This window comes from Syzygium oleosum, unplaced genomic scaffold (genome assembly GCF_021117445.2).
Source record: "Syzygium oleosum isolate NSW1041296 unplaced genomic scaffold, Sole_v2.1 Sole_v2.02, whole genome shotgun sequence".
NCBI lineage: Eukaryota > Viridiplantae > Streptophyta > Magnoliopsida > Myrtales > Myrtaceae > Syzygium > Syzygium oleosum.
The window spans coordinates 6,318,953-6,339,435 of record NW_026607486.1 but is presented as its reverse complement, the minus strand read 5'-3'; the positions used below and the strand labels follow the sequence as shown (position 1 = coordinate 6,339,435).

Sequence of the window (20,483 nt, the reverse complement as noted above, 5' to 3'; positions counted from 1 at the left end):
CATGCCATTGCCTCAAATTCCGTGCACACTTGCACCCCATACTTCACCACATCACCATTTTCACACAAAAACACATTCTCACGTAAAACAGTATTTTTCTTTGTTCAAATGTTTTCAAATCATTTTCAGCCCTTCACGGGATTTTCATAAAATTCCAAGACGGACCTCACGGCACCAATTACGCATCAAACGACTCACCACAGCACAGTGCACAGTACACCCACAGCTCGTAAACAGTAATTTCTGCACAGCTCGTGAACAGTAATTTCTGCACTCAAACCATAAAATCACACTTCCAACTCTTTACGATACTTACATAAAACTCGGAGCCGGACTCAACGGGACCATTCTCATACCCAATAGCACACCACAGCACACTAAACCCCAATTCACAGCATTGATCGGCCCCAAATTTTCCACCAAAATCCTCGAAATTCAAACCTAGGCCCGTAATTCAACTTAGCCCGCAAAATCACAACAACCCGCGTCTATCTAAACCCGAAACAACCCGATCTACTAGGCGAGAGCTTAGATCACAACTTACCTCGTTCTAGACTCTCTCGGCTAGAACAAAAGCGGCGGTAAAACTTGAAATCCGACGAAGGCTTGCGGCGGCGGCGACAATCGGCGACGATCGGCGAGCGGCGGCTTGCGGCGGTGTCCACGGCGGCTAAGAGGGCCCACGGCCAGAGATGGAAAGAGAGAGAGAGAGTGTCACGGTTGGGTGGGGATGAGGCGGTGAGGACGGCGGCTTGGGCGCGGCGGCGGTCCGGCGGACGTACGGACGGCGGCTTGGGGCGCGGCGGTGAACGGCGGAGGGAGAGGGAGAGGGAGAGTGATCGGTGGAGGGGGAGAGGTCTCACGGTGGAGGGGGGGAATTTCACGATGGGGGAGAGAGAAGAAATGAGGGGAGAGAAGAGAGAGAGAGAAGAATGGTCTAGACATGAATAGTAGCTTTGACCCAAAATATCTAGGGCACAAATGACCAAAATGCCCCTTGCCCCTAAAACTACCCTTTCTTTAATACTCAAGGGTAAAATGGTCCAATTCTCCGTTTCTCGCCTAAATCGAATTTTTCCTAAGGATTTAAGCGCACCAAAAATTCACACGTGTCACGTGCAACGTCGTCCTGGCGTTCCGTCGTGACTTCCTAATTTTCCGGTGTCCAATTTGGGCAAAATTTCATTAATTAAATTCTATTAAACGCAACTCGAGCATTTCTCGAGCTAACGGGCGGCTTGCTGGGGAAATTCGTGAAATCGACTCATGACTGATACTAAATCGAGTCACGTGCAAGTCCGTTCGGTACGTGACGACCTCGGTTGTCATTAAAATCGCAAAGATCAATCACTTGATCCGGCGGGTACGATCGTTCGGTATAATTTCGGAATCATTCGCCAAGTCGCCATGGTCCAACGGAATCACCCGCGATCCACTACTAGGACGATGACGAACCGACCCCTAACTATCCTTGGATCGGCCAACAATGGCTCAAAATATCACTTCCGCGATTTAATTGGTCGAAATCCATTCACGATCGAATTTTCTCTAGTCGCGCGAATTTAATTCCCCTATTAGCCTTTCCCTAATGGTTAGCACTCCCAGGAATGATCAGTTCCGGGCGAGAATTTACTGCGAGCACATCTCATAAAACTCAATTATTCAATAAATTCCAATTGGTGGAATGTCGGAATGTCACACCCTAATGTCAACAACTTATACCTCAAGTCACGAATTCTAAAAACATTATTAGTCGTGGATTTCATAGTTCTCTCAGTGAAAATGATATTGCATTAAAAATATAAAGATCGCAGTCTTTCAAGTCTCGATTGAATCAATTCACTGGCGATTTAAAACATCAACATCCAAGAAATATAAAATTATCGTCAACGAGGACAAATAGATAATCACTCTAACTTCCTTATTATGACACATTACACATTATGAAATCCGACTTATTCCTCAAATGCTAATCAGTTGAAGGCGTCATCAAAATGACTTTTTCCTCGGTAGTTGCACCCGATAACATAAGCTTAGTCTCTGGTTCTATACACTGTTGCAACTTCACTCCATCTAGTTGATTTTGATGCACTGCTTCTGATATTCCTTGTTAGCTGACCAGACACTGCCCCGATCGTTGCTTTAAAACTCTCTGCAGTTGACAACTCAGAAAGAACTTTGGACCACCTGATGTATGATTGATCAGAAGATGAACCGGAGCAAGGTGTCAGATTCCTAGACACAGTATTAATTGAACATGCACTGTTTGGCAAGCCTCACTTGCACCACAGATGAAGCCTTTCCTATTGAAGAAATCTGGTACAGCTTTGCCCTGCACACCTCAACCTGTCATCACTAGTTTCACAGTCACTCTGATTGATGTCCCATATGAATTCTGTGCCACATCTTGAATCTCTTCTCTTTTGGGCCTGCTTGTCAATCTGTGCATAAAAAAAAATCTTTTGAGTGTGAAATTTTGGTGGTCCTACTATTTTGAGAACTAGGAATCTCAAATTTAAAGAAAGGAAATTAAGAAATAAGACAAAAAGGGGAAAGGTTGATGACTGAGAGCAGCGGCAAAGACAGTGACTAGAGCAAGAAATCAGTCCCTCCAAACATCAACAATTAGGAGACAATGCATCAATTGAAATGTGTCCATGCCCCTTTTAAATCTTCTCCATAAGCAATCCTCCCTACCATTTCAACCACTCAGCAGTGGACCCTTTTCTTAGAAGCACAATCGCCACATGATTTTTCAAACTACAGCTGGAAGTTTTTCTATATTTTATTTATTTATAATTATTATTGAATGAGCAACATGACCTCCGATCATTGAAATCAGATGAGGAGCACTCTGTCCTAGTGAAATTGAGAACAAGTTCCCTCTCATATATTTTGTATCGAAATACTTGTGAAGCTGGATATCCTATGGTATCATATTGTACCGTACATCATTAGAAAAAATAATCTTCCCCTATCAATTGGGACAAAAAGCAAAGGACGAGAAGAAGAAGAAGAAAGTGAAAGAAATGAGGGTCGACATATCGAATATATTGACACATCTTCATTCCTACTCCTAGATGTTCCTGTTAAACAAGTCAATTGCCATCGTGGTGTTTGGAAACATCAACTGAGCAAATTAAATGCATAAGTATGCACATAGCCAATCGAATTTTTTCAAGCCTTGGTGAAAGGGTGTTGGACATACAAAGTCTAAGACATTGTAACATGTCATCCTTTTTGCGAATTTATAGGATCTTGAATCTCCATTATCTGGGTAGTCCCATTCGTTTCAAATTCTCTTTTAGATAGGAACAAGATTAAATCGTGATAAGATTGTGATTCGAGATTGTAAAATTAGTAAGATCGGACAATACCTAAAACTTGTACGGATTTTAATTTCTCTCCATTTTATAATGGACTGTCTCAAAAGAAGAAAATTGGACCAAATAAATTTGTCTTAAACCTTAAAACAGAAATCGCAACGAGACTTTAATCTTGAATGCTTGCTCCTCCGCTTCGTGATGAGTCTTAACATTGATGATGAACAACCCAAACAACCATGTAGCTTTAATATATTCTAAGACTATATATATATATATATATATATATATATATATATATATATATTAAGTTTTCTTTTTATATATATTAAGTTTACTTGGTTTCTCTCTCTTCTCTCTCTCCATTAAGTTTTCTTTTTCTCTAATATTTATTAAATATTTTTGAAGTATATTTATTGGGTATAGAACGATATTATCCTAACTATTTTGAAAGCTTAATCGATGGATAGATTTATCCAACTTCTATTGTATCTTTCATGATAATTTGTGTAGTGACCACCAATCCCCTTTTTCTTATTCAATTTATGAATTATGTGACTTTAATTTCATTTGTTTATGAATGGATATGAAATTATCGTTGGGTGTGATATAGCCTTCCTTTGAATATAACCCGGTTTCATTATTAAATTTGAAAATTGTACATGAGGATTCACTGAAGTGTGGCAAAAAGAAAGTAGAAGCCACAACACACTTCGTAGCTTATAAATTTGATGATAAAAAGAAATTTAGATTTGGCATATTGGTACCAAATTGCGCAATAATAAAACCACCCAAGTTCCAAACTTGAGATACGGAGGGTAATAATCAATACTAAATGAAATGAATGGAAATTGATGTTGTTCCAGATTCATCGATTCATGATTAATTCTAGTTTGACAGAATAAGTCTAGATAATAACCTTTGTAACTTTTTTAGGTAAAGATCCAAATTGTAGGTGAACAGTACCAACCACTATATCAAAGGAAAAAGGGTAGATTTCTTATTCCAACGGGAATTAAATTTCCCAAGGAATTTCTCTTGGCTTCTTCTTTTAAAATTCATCGTAGTAATTCGTTTATGTTTCTTAAAAATGTCAAACAAGAAGCAACCCTTTTCCTCGTTGTCCATGGTCAGCAATCATCAACCAATTCATATTACGTATAATTACTCTAAAAACCCTAACAAAGGCATTCATATCTATCAGATACTCCCCACCTTATAATCATTTCTCTTACTGCCCCTCGCCACTACCTCCGTCACCATTGACCACCGCTTTGTTCTTTCGCATCTCCAACTCCCTCGCCACGGACCTCCACTGTGTGTATTTACCAAAAAACTGCCCCATCTCCTCCAGCGTATGCCCCTGCGTCTCTGGCATAAACGTGTAGAAAAACACCCACGCGGCGCATGCGATCCCCATGAACAAGAAAAAGGCCCCGCCGATGGTGATCGCCTTATATAGTGATATGAACGTCATCGCTAACACTCCACTTGTCACCCGGTTCATGGCGACACCGATCGCACACCCCTGCGCACCCAGTCTCAGCGGGAACATCTCTGAGCTGTACACCCACGTGACTGGCCCCATTCCGATAGAGAAGAAGGCCACGTAGGACAACACTGACGCGATGCACATAGCAACCACCCACATGAGTTTCGTGCGGCTGTGGTCGATGATGGTGAGGCACATTCCAAGAGAGGCAAGCAAGACGATCATCCCGCCAACGCTGGTCAACAACAACGGCCGCCTCCCAACTCGGTCAAGGAGGAAGGTGGCAACGAGGATGAACATTGTCTTTACGAAGCCGACCGCGATGGTGGCGACGAGCTTTTTGTCGGAGGAGGTGATGCCGGCCTTCTCGAAGATGCGAGGGCTGTAGAGGACGACGGCTTCGATGCCAGAGGCTTGTTGGAAGAAGTGGATGCCAACGGCGCATATGAGGATGTGGCGGACGGACGGGGTCGGGTGGAGGAGGAGATCGCGCCACACGCCTTCCCCAGTGCTCCGCTTGGTGACCTTGACAACATCTTCGTTGCACTCGTGAGGGATGCCAGCAGCCTCCTTGATGTCGGCAAGCCGGAGTGCGGCCTCCTCCTTGGAGTCGGACGTCCTGGCAAGGACACGTTTTGCATCGCCCAAGCGGCCCTGCATGATGAGCCACCGGGGGGACTCCGGCATGACGAGGATGACGAACGCAAGGAGGACTGAGGGGATTGCTCCCACGCCGAGCATCATACGCCACCCGAGGTTGAGGCAAAGCTTGGAGAAGGCATAATTAGAGATATAGCCAAGGAGGATGCCGGCGTTGATGAACACCTGAACCATTGAAATGACGTCCATTCATACTGGTTGGTGGCTGTAATAACAAAAAGTTCTAGATAAGAAAAATAAGCCCTAAAACATAATCACCTTTCTAACTTCAATTTTTCCTGTAACAAGAATAATGCACGTTCAACAATAAAAAGCCAAAATTAATGACAAATGAAAAAATGAAAAAGATGCTATCAAATTAGGGGTAACAAAAATGAAAATGAGAAAGTACCTCAGGGAAGGAGGTGAGAAAGCCGCGGGAGGAGGCAGGGGAGACTTCGGCTGTGTAGACGGGGGCGATCATGAGGGCATAGCCGACGCCGATGCCAATGACGAAGCGGCCAAACATGAGGAAGGCGTAGTTGGGGGCGAAGCCCATGAGGAGGGCCCCGGCGAAGAAGATGGCCCAGCCAAGACGATGGTGTAGCGGCGGCCGATCCAGTCGGAGGTTCGCCCCGCCATCGCCGACCCAAGGAGCGAGTACACGGCGAGGATCCCCGTCAAGACCTCCACCTGCACGTCGCTTATCTTCAGGTCCTTTTTTATGTATATCACCGCTCCGCTCATTACTCCTATATCTGCCAAAATTTTAAAAAAAAATCTTATTTACAAGAAATTGAAAAAATAATAAAAAATAAAATCCTGCGACCTTTTCTCCTCCCTTTTTCTTCAAGTTGATTTTCTTTTATATATATTATTAATAAGATGAGAATATTATAAATAATAAGCACAATGGATTTTATTCAAAATTAAGTTGGTTGGCTCAAAAAGGGAAAAAAATTATGATGTTATACGAAACCATTTAAAAATTCTCGTTTTTCTTTTGCTCTTTTTCATCTCCTATCCATTAAACAAATGACTTTTTGCAATAGATCTATTATTATGATTCGCTGTATGCAAATAAATTCACAAATGACATCGCAAAGATATGTGGTTTAGAGAGTTCCAAACATCATGGACGGGTCACCAGGACGAGTCTTCCCATGCTGTAACAACATCGAACGCATGGAGAGAGAGAGAGAGAGAGAGAGAGGAGAGAGAGAGGGAACTGACCATAACCGAGCAAAACGGAGGTCATGGAGGCCAAGATGGCGCAGGCGAGGGCGTACTTGTTCCGGCGCGGCTTCACCGGAGGATCGAAGTCCTCGATCGACTTCCGTTCGACGCCGTTGTTGGAGACGGCATCTTTAGCCACGGTCTTCTGGTCAGCCATCTCCATCTTCTTCTCCAGAGAGAGAGAGAGGGGGAGAGAGAGAGTTTTTGGGTGTGATTATATGTATAGATTGAAAACGAGCGGACAAGAAATGAGAGGAGGAGTGAGGGAAGAAGGTACACGAAACTGGTGTGCAGGGATGCGGTGTGTACATATAGGCCAAAGCTCGCGTCGCTTGTCTTAGAAAGAGACCAAAACCTGCGTCACTGTTTGGACCGTGATTCTGTGCTCTCGTGGGTCCCCATCCACTTGACTCATAATCTTCACCGTCCCTCTTTTACCTAACATAAAACAAAGCTACAGGTGAAAAAACATCTTTTTGTGAAAAAACACTATTTTTGCTAAATAAGAGTTTGTCCGCGTTTAATGTCATCAAAGAATTAGACCCGTCAAATGGGTCAGGTCGTATCAAAAATTGATCGACCCTGATTGACTCATTCAGAATGAGTCAATCAAGGTAAAACTGATACATTTGTGATAAATTTATCATCCGTTAAAGTGCATCTCCTTCGTTAAACTGATACATTTGTGATAAATTTACCCTCCGTTAAATTGATATATTTATGATAAATTTATCATATGTTAAAAGAAATCGAAAGGCTATAATCTATAATTCTCAATTTATAGCAACGTACAATGTTTAAAGTGCATCTCCTCTACTAGTTCAGCTAGCTCTAACCAGAGTCCTATTGTCGACACACATGTTGCGTATTCACATTCTTTGGACTAAAATTACTGTGGAAATGGCAGCTGATGCAGATGTTCTTTTGACCGCTGATTGATTTGGAAAAAGCTCCAATATTCCCATAATGCTTTTAGCATATTCAAAGATTAGACCTTTCTCGGCCTTTTGGATAAGATCAAGCATTTTACAAAATGAGGCTATTAATTAAAAAAAGGGCTTATTTTCCTGGGATTCACACCAGAAAAAAAAATTTAATATCACAAAAAATCCACATTGATATACAAAAATCCCAAATTGGTACACATATAACAATTTCACCCTAAACTAATTTTTTGATCAACAAAAATCCTAAAATGATACATTTGTGATAAATTTTCCCTCTGTTAAATTGGATTAATATCATGAAAAATCACAAACTCGATACACTTCATGACAAACGGAGGTAAAAACCCAAACTCCAGACACCCGTAAACTACCACGTGCCATCCAACTTAGAAATTTGACGATAAAATTTAACGAAAACTAACGGAAGGTAAAATTATCACAGGCGTACCAGTTTGGAGTTTTTTTTGGTAAAAAAATTAATTTGGGATAGATTTACCACATTTATACTAATTTGAAATTTTTTGTGATATTAATAAAAAAAATAAAATATTGAAACTCCTCGGGAAAAAAGATTGGCCGCCGTTGTCGTCTATCCTTATCAAGATCTTGGAGAGATTTGCCCCATCGTCGCCACACTTATCAAGAAACAAGAATTCGACCAAAAAAAAGTCAAGAAACAAGAAGAGGAGGTTAATAAAAAAGAAATAAATGAAAAAGATAATCCCATATAGACCCAAAAAAAAAAACGAATAATTCCACAAAAAATTCTAAATTTTTCCCATGGTATGTGAATACTTCAAACTTTATTCATCTTACCAATCACTTTAAATTTGTACCCGTGAAGTGAAAATACCTTCCTTTATATGTTTATCACGATTACCATTCAAAATCCGACATAACAACATTTGTAGACAACACCAAGCAAACGGATTTGACGTGATAATAGACACATGCTTATATGTCGACCGAGAGCATAGTCATGTCAGATTATTAATGTTCACGATGGCCGTCACGGCGGATTTCAAAGGTCATATTGAAAGAATAATATATTCTTAAGTTATTGGTACAAGTTTGAGGTTATTGGCAAGACAAAACAAATTAGGAGGAGTGATGTCTCCCCCGGAAAAGTTTGGAATTTCTTTTAGAAAAATGGCAAAAATAAGAAAAAGTTATGTATTGCATCTTTATAGTCAATGGTGAGCAACCTCTTCGGTTCACACATCCTATTCTTACTTGTAAGTCAAAGTTTGACCGGTGGAGAGACCGTCAAAAGGGCTTTGGAAAATGACAAGATCCCACAGCTCAGCACACTCCAAATAATGCCCGTTGAATTCCGAATTTTATATGGAGTTTTCAAAGTGATTTTTGACTTACTATTACTCCCCAAGAGTCCAAGAATTTGACGAGGGAGAGAAACTGACCCATGAACCTTTGAAGATAAGCAAATGTCATATGCTAAATCCATGTTATATCATTGTTATATTTTCTGATAAGAACTTCGTGTGGACATTTCCGATGAGGACAACAGATTCGCGAAATAAGAAATTAACTCCCAACTTGATCTTGGGTACCCAAATTTGTTTTTGGGTCATTGTTTTCTGTTTATTCTATTATTCTCATTAAATTAATCTCGCGCGAACCGGTCTTAATTAGATATGTGCAGTTGTAATTCTTTCTTTAATTATTATCATATACATGGTCGATATGGCGGCAATCGATAAATAGAAATTGGTGGCGTCAGATAGTCGAAATATTCTAAGAGATTATAATTGACTCGGGAATATTCTTGATTCGTGTTAATTAGAAGCGAAACATTGGAAATTTAAGTAAAAGGGATCTAATGTGCTGAAAAAGGAGCCAAAAATAGAGAAAATGGCCCACGTGTAATGACAATAGTGGACACTCGGGGCGAAAACGACATCGACCGGACAAATAATTGGTTGCACTCAGAGTACATAAGTTCAATGCATGTGATCTGTCGAATTTTCTGGCCACGCGAGATCCACACGATCCAACGGATAATGTGGACTAGACGAACTACACCGGTTGCATACTTCTTTTCGAATGGGTCCGGAAAGGCCACGCGAATAGAAGTCATGTGCCCACAAATTCTTGGCACGAGGTTGCTCGGATATCACGCCCCTCCACATACTCTTCAACATTGCATTCCCGTCCTTATGGTCGTGTATAATTTCAACAGATATTGTTTGCAAAAGAACTGTCGTATATAATTTTAGCACCATGCGTGACAATAAAGGTTTTTGCATTTCATACAATGAGAAATTTCATGCTAACTCTTCTATATTTCCCCTCATATATTGTTCAAGTTCATCAATATGCGGTTCTTCCATTACGGGCTATGCGTGTCAGCCTGACATAGAATCCCTCAGATTTATTGCTAACCCTTTCAAAACCTTATATTAGGAGCTGCATTATTTCCTAAGAAGTAAGGTTTAAAATACACCTCGGCAAGAATAATCGATGGATTAATGACCTGTTAGGTAATCCACCTCGGCAAGAATCAAGTGACATGGCATTCAATTTAACAGAGGCTTGACATCGAGATTAATTTTGAAACTTGAGGTACTTGATTGAACCAAAAAAAAAAAAAGTTCGGTCACTCAATTGCAAGATGAGCAAAAGTTCATACCCAAATCTATTTTTTCCTCTTCTTTTCCTTTTCACCTGTAGTCGGTCTTGGTGATGGCTGTGTTTGCCGGTCACAAGCGAGGAACACCCCTTGCCCAAATCCGGCAAGGACCGAATGCCCTTGCGCAGATTTGGGTGAGCGCGGCTCTCGCCTGTGGCCGGTTGCTGGCCATCACCTAGACAAGCCACAAGCGAAAGAAAAGGAAAGGAAAAAAAAAAAGAAACAATTTAGAGAAAAAAATTTAAAATTATTTGCAAAAACCTCCACGTCAGCACCGCCTATACCACGTAAGACGATTAAAGTCCACGTCAGTGATTTCTGGCCAAAATTGACCGTAAGGTTTATATTTGGAAAATCGTCAAAAATTTTCGGATTAACTGACCTAATTAAAATGTTTATGACCGAATTGGCTGTCGTACTATAGATTTAGGACTTCTTGGGCAATTTTCCCTAAATAACTCTTCTCCTGTCATTAGGCTACATCAATATAACCGACTGTATTACTAAAGTAAAAAAAAACATAATTAATTTATTTGAGAGCAACGGCTAGTTAGGTTAATCAAAGGGTACCAAATACTTGAAACAAGTTTGGTGGAGCCTGTGAGTATCATCTCTCTACCCAAAGACACAGACTGGCAAAAGCAGGTTTGGTTCGGTTGATCCGGTCTGCGGATCAGCTTGGCTTCCCCAAATCCTGGTTTGACTTTTCAAACCCCGTGATTCATAATTTGATTAATAATATGATTATCAACCTAAATAAGGAATTATGCAGTAACATGATTTTGAGCTGTTCCTCATATTGCGGGTCACTATTGAGCCCGACAAAGAGTTTGTTAATCTGCGAATCGTCGGGATAATCTTTCTTATTCTTGAATTAGATACAACTTACGCATGTGTCAAGCCGATAAAGAAGGCATTTTTTAGTATTTGGATCCGTTTAATTACTCAACCTAATCTTAATCTTGGTTTGAAAGAAAAGGAAAGGAAAAAAAAACAAACAATTCAGAAAAAAATTTAAAATTATTTGCAAAAACCTCCACGTCAGCACCGCCTATACCACGTAAGACGATTAAAGTCCACGTCAGTGATTTCTGGCCAAAATTGACCGTAAGGTTTATATTTGGAAAATCGTCAAAAATTTTCGGATTAACTGACCAAATTAAAATGTTTATGACCGAATTGGCTGTCGTACTATAGATTTAGGACTTCTTGGGCAATTTTCCCTAAATAACTCTTCTCCTGTCATTAGGCTACATCAATATAACCGACTATATTACTAAAGTAAAAAAAACATAATTAATTTATTTGAGAGCAACGGCTAGTTAGGTTAATCAAAGGGTACCAAATACTTGAAACAAGTTTGGTGGAGCCTGTGAGTATCATCTCTCTACCCAAAGACACAGACCGGCAAAAGCAGGTTTGGTTCGGTTGATCCGGTTTGCGGATCAGCTTGGCTTCCCCAAATCCTGGTTTGACTTTTCAAACCCCGTGATTCATAATTTGATTAATAATATGATTATCGACCTAAATAAGGAATTATGCAGTAACATGATTTTGAGCTGTTCCTCATATTGCGGATCACTATTGAGTCGGACAAAGTTTGTTAATCTGCGAATCGTCGGGATAATCTTTCTTATTCTTGAACTAGATACAACTTACGCATGTGTCAAGCCGATAAAGAAGGCATTTTTTAGTATTTGGATTCGTTTAATTACTCAACCTAATCTTAATCTTGGTTTGATAGATTTCGTATTTTGCATCTATCGAGATTATAACCTTTCGATTTCTTTTTTCAAAAATTTACATTCAATCGGCAAAGATAAGATTTGGCAGTGAAAATGAGCTGAATCGGACAATTAACAACATTTTAAACGGGTATAGAAATCCTCCAAGTTCATATAATATGCCCGATAGTATTGGAAAGGCAGTTGAGGGGTCCAGTCCTTCGTCCACATTCGAGCATCATCATTTGGTTCGCATTAAACACTGAATGCCCCCATTATACACGAACTTACACTAACGTATGTTTTCAAATGACAGGCTAACTATGTTCACGTCGCACTACTCCAGATTTAGGGAAAAGTGCCAAAAAAATCCTAAACCTTTTGTATTAGTGCCAATTTAGTCCTAAATTTTTTTTTGTGCCAATTCAGTCCTAAACCTTTTGCATTGGTGTCAATTTAGTCCTAAACCTTTTTTTGTTGCCAATTAAGTCCTAAACCTTTTAAATTGGTGCCAATTCAGTCCTAAACCTTTTGTTTCTATGCCAATTTAGTCCTTCCGGTCAATTTTGATCGGAATTTACCGACGTGGACGCCTGCCGGCCGACGGCCGGTCACCGGCGCCGACGTGGCTCCGACGTGGACAACTTTAATAATATTTTAATATTTTTTGGAATTTTTATTTTTTTTTCCTTTTTTTTCTTTTTTTTTTCCACTTTTTTTTAGGTCCCCCCCTCCTCCGGCGAGGGCTCAAGCCTCGCCTGGCGAGGCCGCTGCCCTCGCCAGTGGCCGGCGAGGTCGAGCTCGCCGGCCTCTGGCCTCTGGCCGGTCACTGGACCGGTGACCGGCCAGAGGAAGGAGGGGGGATCCAAAAAAAAAGTGGAAAAAAAAATAAAAAAAAGGAAAAAAATAAAAATTCAAAAAATATTAAAATATTATTAAAGTTGTCCACGTCGCTGCGTGACTCACGGCCGTCGGCAAGCAGAGTCCACGTCGGCAAATTCCGATCAAAATTGGCACAAAAACAAAAGATTTAGGACTGAATTGGCACCAATTTAAAAGGTTTAGGACTTAATTGGCACCAAAAAAAAAGTTTAGGACTAAATTGGCACCAATGCAAAAGGTTTAGGACTGAATTGACACCAAAAAAAATTTAGGACTTAATTGATACTAATGCAAAATGTTTAGGACTTTTTTGGCACTTTTCCCTTGTATTTATGTCATAAAACATCACATTTTATGCTGGCTATGGAGGTGTCGCGTAGGATGCTGTCGGGCATTTGAAGGCGACCACTATAATATCTTTAATTGACAGGACAAGATCTTTCCGGGAAAGCACAAAGCACTATGTGTTCAACCGTCGGATTTGATTTCCATTAATGTCACGTTCCGCCTAGAGCCCTAAAAAAGGGGAAAAAAACAAAAACAAATATGGATTTTGAAAAATAAAAATGAAGAGACGAATCAAATGCCACGATGAAGTTGGGGGCATAATGACATGCACGTCATCATCTCTGGCCAATCTCCTAATTATTCGGGGGTTGAACAATTCAATGGTTGAAAACAAGAAGGTGAATATATATTAGTCCTTTTCAAGTCCACATCAAAATCATTTGACATTAACATAAAAACATTAGCACAGCACCACATTGTGATATAGTTTTAGCATCTTCACAAGTTGAAAAACATAAAGAGCCTATACCCATTTATGCCCTCCCTAGACAAATAAATCATTTGCACTGAAACATAGTAGTGAAAGATCACTCCTCTCAATTCATATGTAAATGCTTTAATGTAATGTTATATTGTGGTTGGCAGGATTATTGCTTTGATATTGGTCAACTTTATGCTAAGATTGGACTTTCCACTAGACGGAAATTGATTCTCCAATAAGTTGGGCTCGAGTTGGACAAGGGTTTATTTCGTATAAAAATTAAGAAAGTGGGAAATGAGATGTGTCGTGTATATGTCTCAAGCTTGAGCCGGTGAACAAAATCTGATCCAAGTAAAAATTCCAAATTTGAAAAGAACTTATGGTTTGACTTCTGAACAAGTAAGAACTTATTGAAATACTTTTCTATGTTGGACTTGGGTTCCTAGTTTGAGTTGGCTAAAAAGGGTTTCTTACTTGAGATCCAAATATTATACATAATATGTGGTGATATTGTTGCAATAACTGATAGTGTCTTGGAGAGTAATAATTATTCATTGTTTGACTAATGGATTATGGATTTTGATTGTTCGTTTCACGCTATGCCAGACATGAATTTACTACTCATCATTATATAGATAGTAGTGAAGTGTAGTTGGAGAACAATGATGAGATCGTGGGTGTTGGCGATATTGGAATCATAATGCCTGACATTGTTGCGAGGACATTAACTTGATAAAGACATGTTTCAAAATTGAAAAAGAACATAATATCCTTAATTGCATTGAATTGGGCTGGATGTTGATATACTTTAGAAGGTGAAGTTCTAAAGGTCGTTTGAGGTCCTATAGTGATTATGAATGGAATCAAGCATAGTGGCCAATATGAGTATCAAGGAGAGAAAGTGATATATTTCGCTGTAGAGATGTCGGATCTATCCATTCAGGAGTATGAATTGTGGCGTATACGTTTGGGGAACACCGGTGAGAGAAGCCTGAAGGTTCTGAGTAAAAGGAATATGTTTTGTGGCTATGTGATTGATACACTGATTACATGCAGGTGCTGTGACTTAGGAAAATGGTGGAAAATGCAATTCAATACGACTATCAGAGAATCGATGAAGATTGCAGAGTTGATCAGCTTGAATGTTCGTAGGCATAGTGCCAGATTCATGTTAATAGTTGTTGATGATTACTCAAAAGGGCTTGGCCTTTTGTGCTAATGAATAAATTTGATCTAATAGGAGACTAGTAAGACGACTAAACATGTGTGGACTGACAGTGGTAAGAAATTTTACTCGGAGTTGCTAAACAAACTCTACAAGGAGAGGACATAGTGAGACACCACACTAATGCCAACGAATCATAGAATGTTGCTAAGTTAATCAGCATAACATTACTAGAAACATCCCATGCTTTAGTGTATGGTTTGGAAATTCCTGACAGATGTGCTTAGTATGATGTGTAACGTGGTGAATAAATCCCTATAAACTATGATCAAATGTTTGATTCCCGAAAAAGCGTGGTTAGGTACATTTATTGATTATTTTGTTCTTGGAATATTTGGTTGCACATGTTATGTTTGAGTGGTGATGAACTTGATGGCAGGCAAGAAAGTGCTGGGCGAAAATAGATTAGCATAGTATTGAAAGATCATTTCTCTTAACTCATATATTAATGCTCCAAAGTAATGTCATCTCGTGGTTGGCAGGATCCTTGCTTGGAAATTCATCTACTTTATAATATGATTGTACTATCAACTTTAGGGAAATTGTAACTCCAATAAATTAGGCTCAAGTTGGACTAGACCTCATTTCTTACAAAAAAAATTAAGAAAGTGGGAAATGAGATGTGATGAAAGATTTCCTTAGTCAGACTTATGTCTTTGATGCAAAGAGTCACGTTAAAGGGGAATAATCTCGTGTAGGTGAATACTTAGGTTGAGTTGTTTTACCATATTCTAAACAATATGGTTTTGTATGAATTGAGTCTCATGATGTTGTAATATGGCTACACAAATATATGTAGATATCTTATGTGACATTCTGAAATTCGACCCATTTTCGGGATTTATGAAATAAATATTTCTTCGATGCACTTTCAGTAAAATCTCACTCAAAAATTGATCACTCTCGATATACTAACCGTTAGGGAAAGGCTAGCTAGGAATTAAGTACGTGGACCTAAGAACTTGATCATGGATTGGCACTTCGACCATAAGATTGACGAGGGAATATTTTGTACCATTATAGACCGATCCAAGGATGGCTATGGAACGATTTGCAAATCTTATACGATCGGAACGCGGGTGATTCTACTTAACCATTGTATGAGTTGCGAACGATCCTAAACCTATTCTGAAAGATCGTGTCCTTCAGAACTAGTGGTTGACCCTCGCAATTACATGACAATCGAGATCGACATGGCTCAAGTAAACTTGGATGTGGCTCGATGTCATCGGCCACGTGTCGATACGCGTAACTCCTAAAAGCCGTCCGTTAGTTTGAGATATACTAAAGTCGCGATTGTTGGATTTTGGCCATTAATTAGAATCCGAATTGGGATGTCGAATTTTCAAAATTTCCACGACTAATTTATCGGACGTCGTTTCATTTAGCGTGGCTAACTATCGGATCGATTGGAATTATCGGAAAAATCGAAATTTGGACCGGGAGTGAAAAAAAACCATTTTGCCCCTGGGTTAATTGAGCACTTTTGAAATATTGAAGGGGAATTTGGACAATTACATTTACCTCCATAAGCGAAAATTTGGACAAGAATGCCCCCTCTCCTTTTTGCTTTTTCCTTAGTTGCCCTTGGATATTTTTTCCATCTTGCCTTAGAAGACTCATTTGTGGCCTTTGGATCTTTGATGAGATTGATAGGTTGATCTTGGCCCTTGATTTATGTGAGTGGGGTGGGTAGATATTAATTGACCTTTGACTCTCTCTCTCTCTTCTCATTCTCGGAGCTCTCTCTCTCTCTCTCTCCCTCCTTGGAATCGGCCGAAGCTCCAAGCACCATCACCTCCACCTTGCTTCTCCGGTTCAGACGCCACCGGACTCGCCGCCTGAATCGCCGGCCACCCACCCGTCCTGCCGCCGGAGTGCGGACTGTTCACAAAAGCTAGAATTAGCCCAGAAACCAACTGGAAAACACCCATTTTCCCCTCTTTCTCTCTCTCTTTAGGCCTCACTCCTGGTACCCTGACCACCACCATCTTGTGCTCGTTCCAACCATCCCAGCCTGGTCACCAGAAAGTCACCGGAGATTCCCGTCCATCCCTGTTCACCGCCGGAGCTCAGTTTGCCTGTTCACCGGTTTTCTTGCTTAAACCCTTGGTAAGTGACTTCCTAATCCTTGGTTAGGCTAGTGGGTTACTAATGGCATGTCTAGGGATGAATTAGGGGCTGTGGATAGTTGGTTTAGCAGTTGTATAAGCTTGATTTGTTTAATGGTGCAAGTTTAATGATTCCCGGATTTCTGGTTGTTACTGTACCTCTGCGCTTTGTTATTTTTTGGGTGATCATTGTGGGCCGAATCTGACGAAGTGTTCTTCATGGAATTTTTTCCCAACATCTTAAGGTATAACATACTTTAAATTCAGAATTTTTGGAAGTTTTTTTGGGTCATTCGGAAGTCGGTTTTCGGACCGTCTCAGGGCCGCCGGAGTTACTGTTCACCCGGCCTTCCTGTCTGTCCGAATTTTTATAAAATTTTCTAGACCTTATTTCAATAAACTTCCTTCACGAAAATTTTTAAAAACACTTGTTTCTATGACATATAAAAATTTCAGAGCTTTCCAAAGTGATTTGGATACTGAATGAGTTGTATTTTGATGGTCTGAGGGGCTGTCCGAGCGAACCGGACTCTGTCCGGATTTGAGTGTCAAAACGAGGTGTGTAAAGTTAGAAATGGATTATGTGTCCTTCATGAAAAATGTTTATCAATATGTTTTATACAACATATCCAAATTTCAGAATTTTTGGAGTTGATTTACTATTTATTTCAAACGGATTTCGGTCACTGCACAACTGCCCAATTTGGCCCCGATTCTGTGCATACTCCGTTTTTCTCTCTCTCGGGGACTTTTCGGAGATTTTGTTACAAAAGAAAGGCGAGGCTTTTTAATTGATGAGTACAAACTTAGTTGGCATTTGTTAATTCATAAAGATAAGAATCGGTAATGGTTGTTGAGTGTGTGCATGGTCACGACACGTTTCGTCTAGGCGGGGGTTCTAGACGATGCCCGACGGGGGTTCGGATGCCGTCTAGGCGGGGGTTCTAGACGTTGCTGATCGCGGTGGAGGCCGGATCGATGCTCCTTTATGGAATGCCGTCTGGGCGGGGGTTCCGGACGTTGCCATCGCCGAAGTAGTAGGACGATGCCTGGTTACGCCAGAAGACCGGCGGGGGTTCGGTGGCCCGAGGGGCCGTTAATAATCTGGGCAGTTACAATCGTGTGTTATGCATTGGGGAATGCAATGTGCTTGTGTTGCTGTTGAGCATGTCTGGATTAATAATCATTTTATGCACGTTTATGTCATGTGGTTGTATTATGTGCTCGTGGAGCGAATTGCCATGTTATGGCGGTATTCTAACTTGCAAGGCGTGTGCATGTCCCAAGGCGAGGTAAGAACGCATGTGATTGTCTATGGCACGTTGTTTGTTAGAATTGCACGTTTAGGATTGTCCGGAGGTACGTGTTAACCTAACCGAGGCTTAGGTAGTTGCTTATTGAGAAGTGTTCTCATGGTTGTATAACCAAACCATTTCAGACCCACGACCATGACTGATCCGGAGATGCCACCAGGGTACCGTGATGATCTAAGGATGGGATTATTCTCCTCGTCTCTTTTTGGAGTACCCCTTTTGTAGAGGAGTTAAGCTTACCCACCACCCAATCCTTTTTGTTATGAGTGGTGTCTAGATGGTGGCCTCTAGTAAGGCTTGTAATTGCTTATTTGTGTTTAACGCTATGTTTATAAAATGTATTTGTTGATGTGTTTCGATTGTCTCTCTATTATCCCGTTGGATTACATATTGTATGGAGAGTTTGTTTTGCTTCCGCTTACGCTATTCGTTAGCGTTCGGTTTGGGTCGGCGACAAATCCTGGGATGTCGCATACTTGACGACCTCGGAGGGATGTTGGCGCGCTCGCGGGGTTCGAGGCGTGACATCTTATGCAAAGAGGGAAAATGGGTTGATTCCCTATATGATCACTATACTTTAAGGTCACTCGCATTCGTGCAACGAGCTTTAATTATTGTCTCCCGATGCACTTGACTTTACATTTACTTGCAATTGATGTTCTCCCCCTTTTTGATCAATTTTAATTTTTCTTCACCTACATGGAATGGGGAAAATTGCACGGAAAGTCCTAAAATTTGTGTATAGGACACGATCAAAACCTAAACTTTTCATTTAGTTTCATTATGTCCTTGACCTTTTTTCCAAAAGTGCAATTAAGTTCTTTCTATGGACACAACCACTGAAGAATAAAAGAAGCCAGTGCGAAATATAATTCCTCAATCACTCATTTATTTTTGGAAAAGTTTCATTTCATCCTCTCAAATTTAAGGTTGGTGCAAGTTAAATCTTGAACTTAAAAAGATCAATTTTTTCCCGCTGTACTTGCATATTGTTACACTCTCAATACCATTAACCTTTTTCATTAGCATGTGCCATGCACATGCCTTTCAAGAGGGTAAAGTGCAACTTTTTCTTCAATTTTGTATCAAATGCCCTTCTTGCCCTCAATTCAGATACATAACATGCAAGATGAATTAAAAAAAATTGCCACGTTTAAATCTAAAGGTTACTTGTTTAATCTATTTAATTAAGAAAAATATAAATAAACAGAAGATAAAAAATTGTATAATATGAAAAAATTTAAAAAGGAATTAGTTTAAATGAAAATTATGATAAACGAAAATCCCAAGAGACTCGGAATTAAAAAATGAGTTAAAGATTGATTTCAAGTGATATGATTTCAATAATTTAGCATCTTTTAATTTTTTTTATTGCGTAACCTTTATTAAGCCTTCGTAAATTTTACACATTAAATTAGTGAAGATATGTGATTTAACAGTGATAATGAGCTATATCAGTCAATTAACGACAACAATTACATACTTCAGAATATTTTGCCAATTCCTGTTCTTTTAAGGGCTGTTGGTGTCAAAATTTTCATTTTATCACTCAATATTCGCTTGAATTGAGGAGAAAAAGTGCATTTGATACAATTCTGAAAAACATATTCACTTTACCAATTTAAAAAGTATGTGTGCTACACATGCTAACGAAAAAAAGTTAACAGCTTCAATAAGTGACTATCCAAGTTCAGAGGGGGTAAAATATTTTTTTTTTTTTGAAGTTTGGGGTTGAACGCACTATTCTAATTTTAGGTCATCGATTCATGATGATTCAAGCTGTGTCTTTCGTTCGGAGCATCTAGCATCCGCTGATGCTACAATGGCATCATCAATGAATACGTCTATTTATAAGCTTATGGAGTTTGTCGCATATGATAGTCTTGGGCATTTGAAGGCATCCACTATAATAATTGACAGCACATGATCTTTCGGCAAAAGGACACTATAAGTGCCATAACTTGTGTACGGAGATCACTTTGGTGCCATAACTTTTTTTCGGATCACTTTGGTGCAAAGTCGGAGGAAAAACGATCACTTAAGTGTCATAAGTTTTTTTTGGATCACTTCAGTGCTAAAATTTTTGAAAAACGATCACTTAAGTGCTAAAATTTTTTAAAAACGATCATTTAAGTGCTAAAAAATTTGAAAAATGATCACTTAAGTGCCAAT

At 39.8% G+C, this 20,483-nt stretch overlaps 1 pseudogene; it reads right to left on the bottom strand.

Annotated features, from left to right (window-relative positions):
* Window positions 1–4,298: 4,298 nt before the first annotated feature.
* On the bottom strand, window positions 4,299–6,980 carry LOC130137502 (polyol transporter 5-like; annotated as a pseudogene).
* Window positions 6,981–20,483: the final 13,503 nt, after the last annotated feature.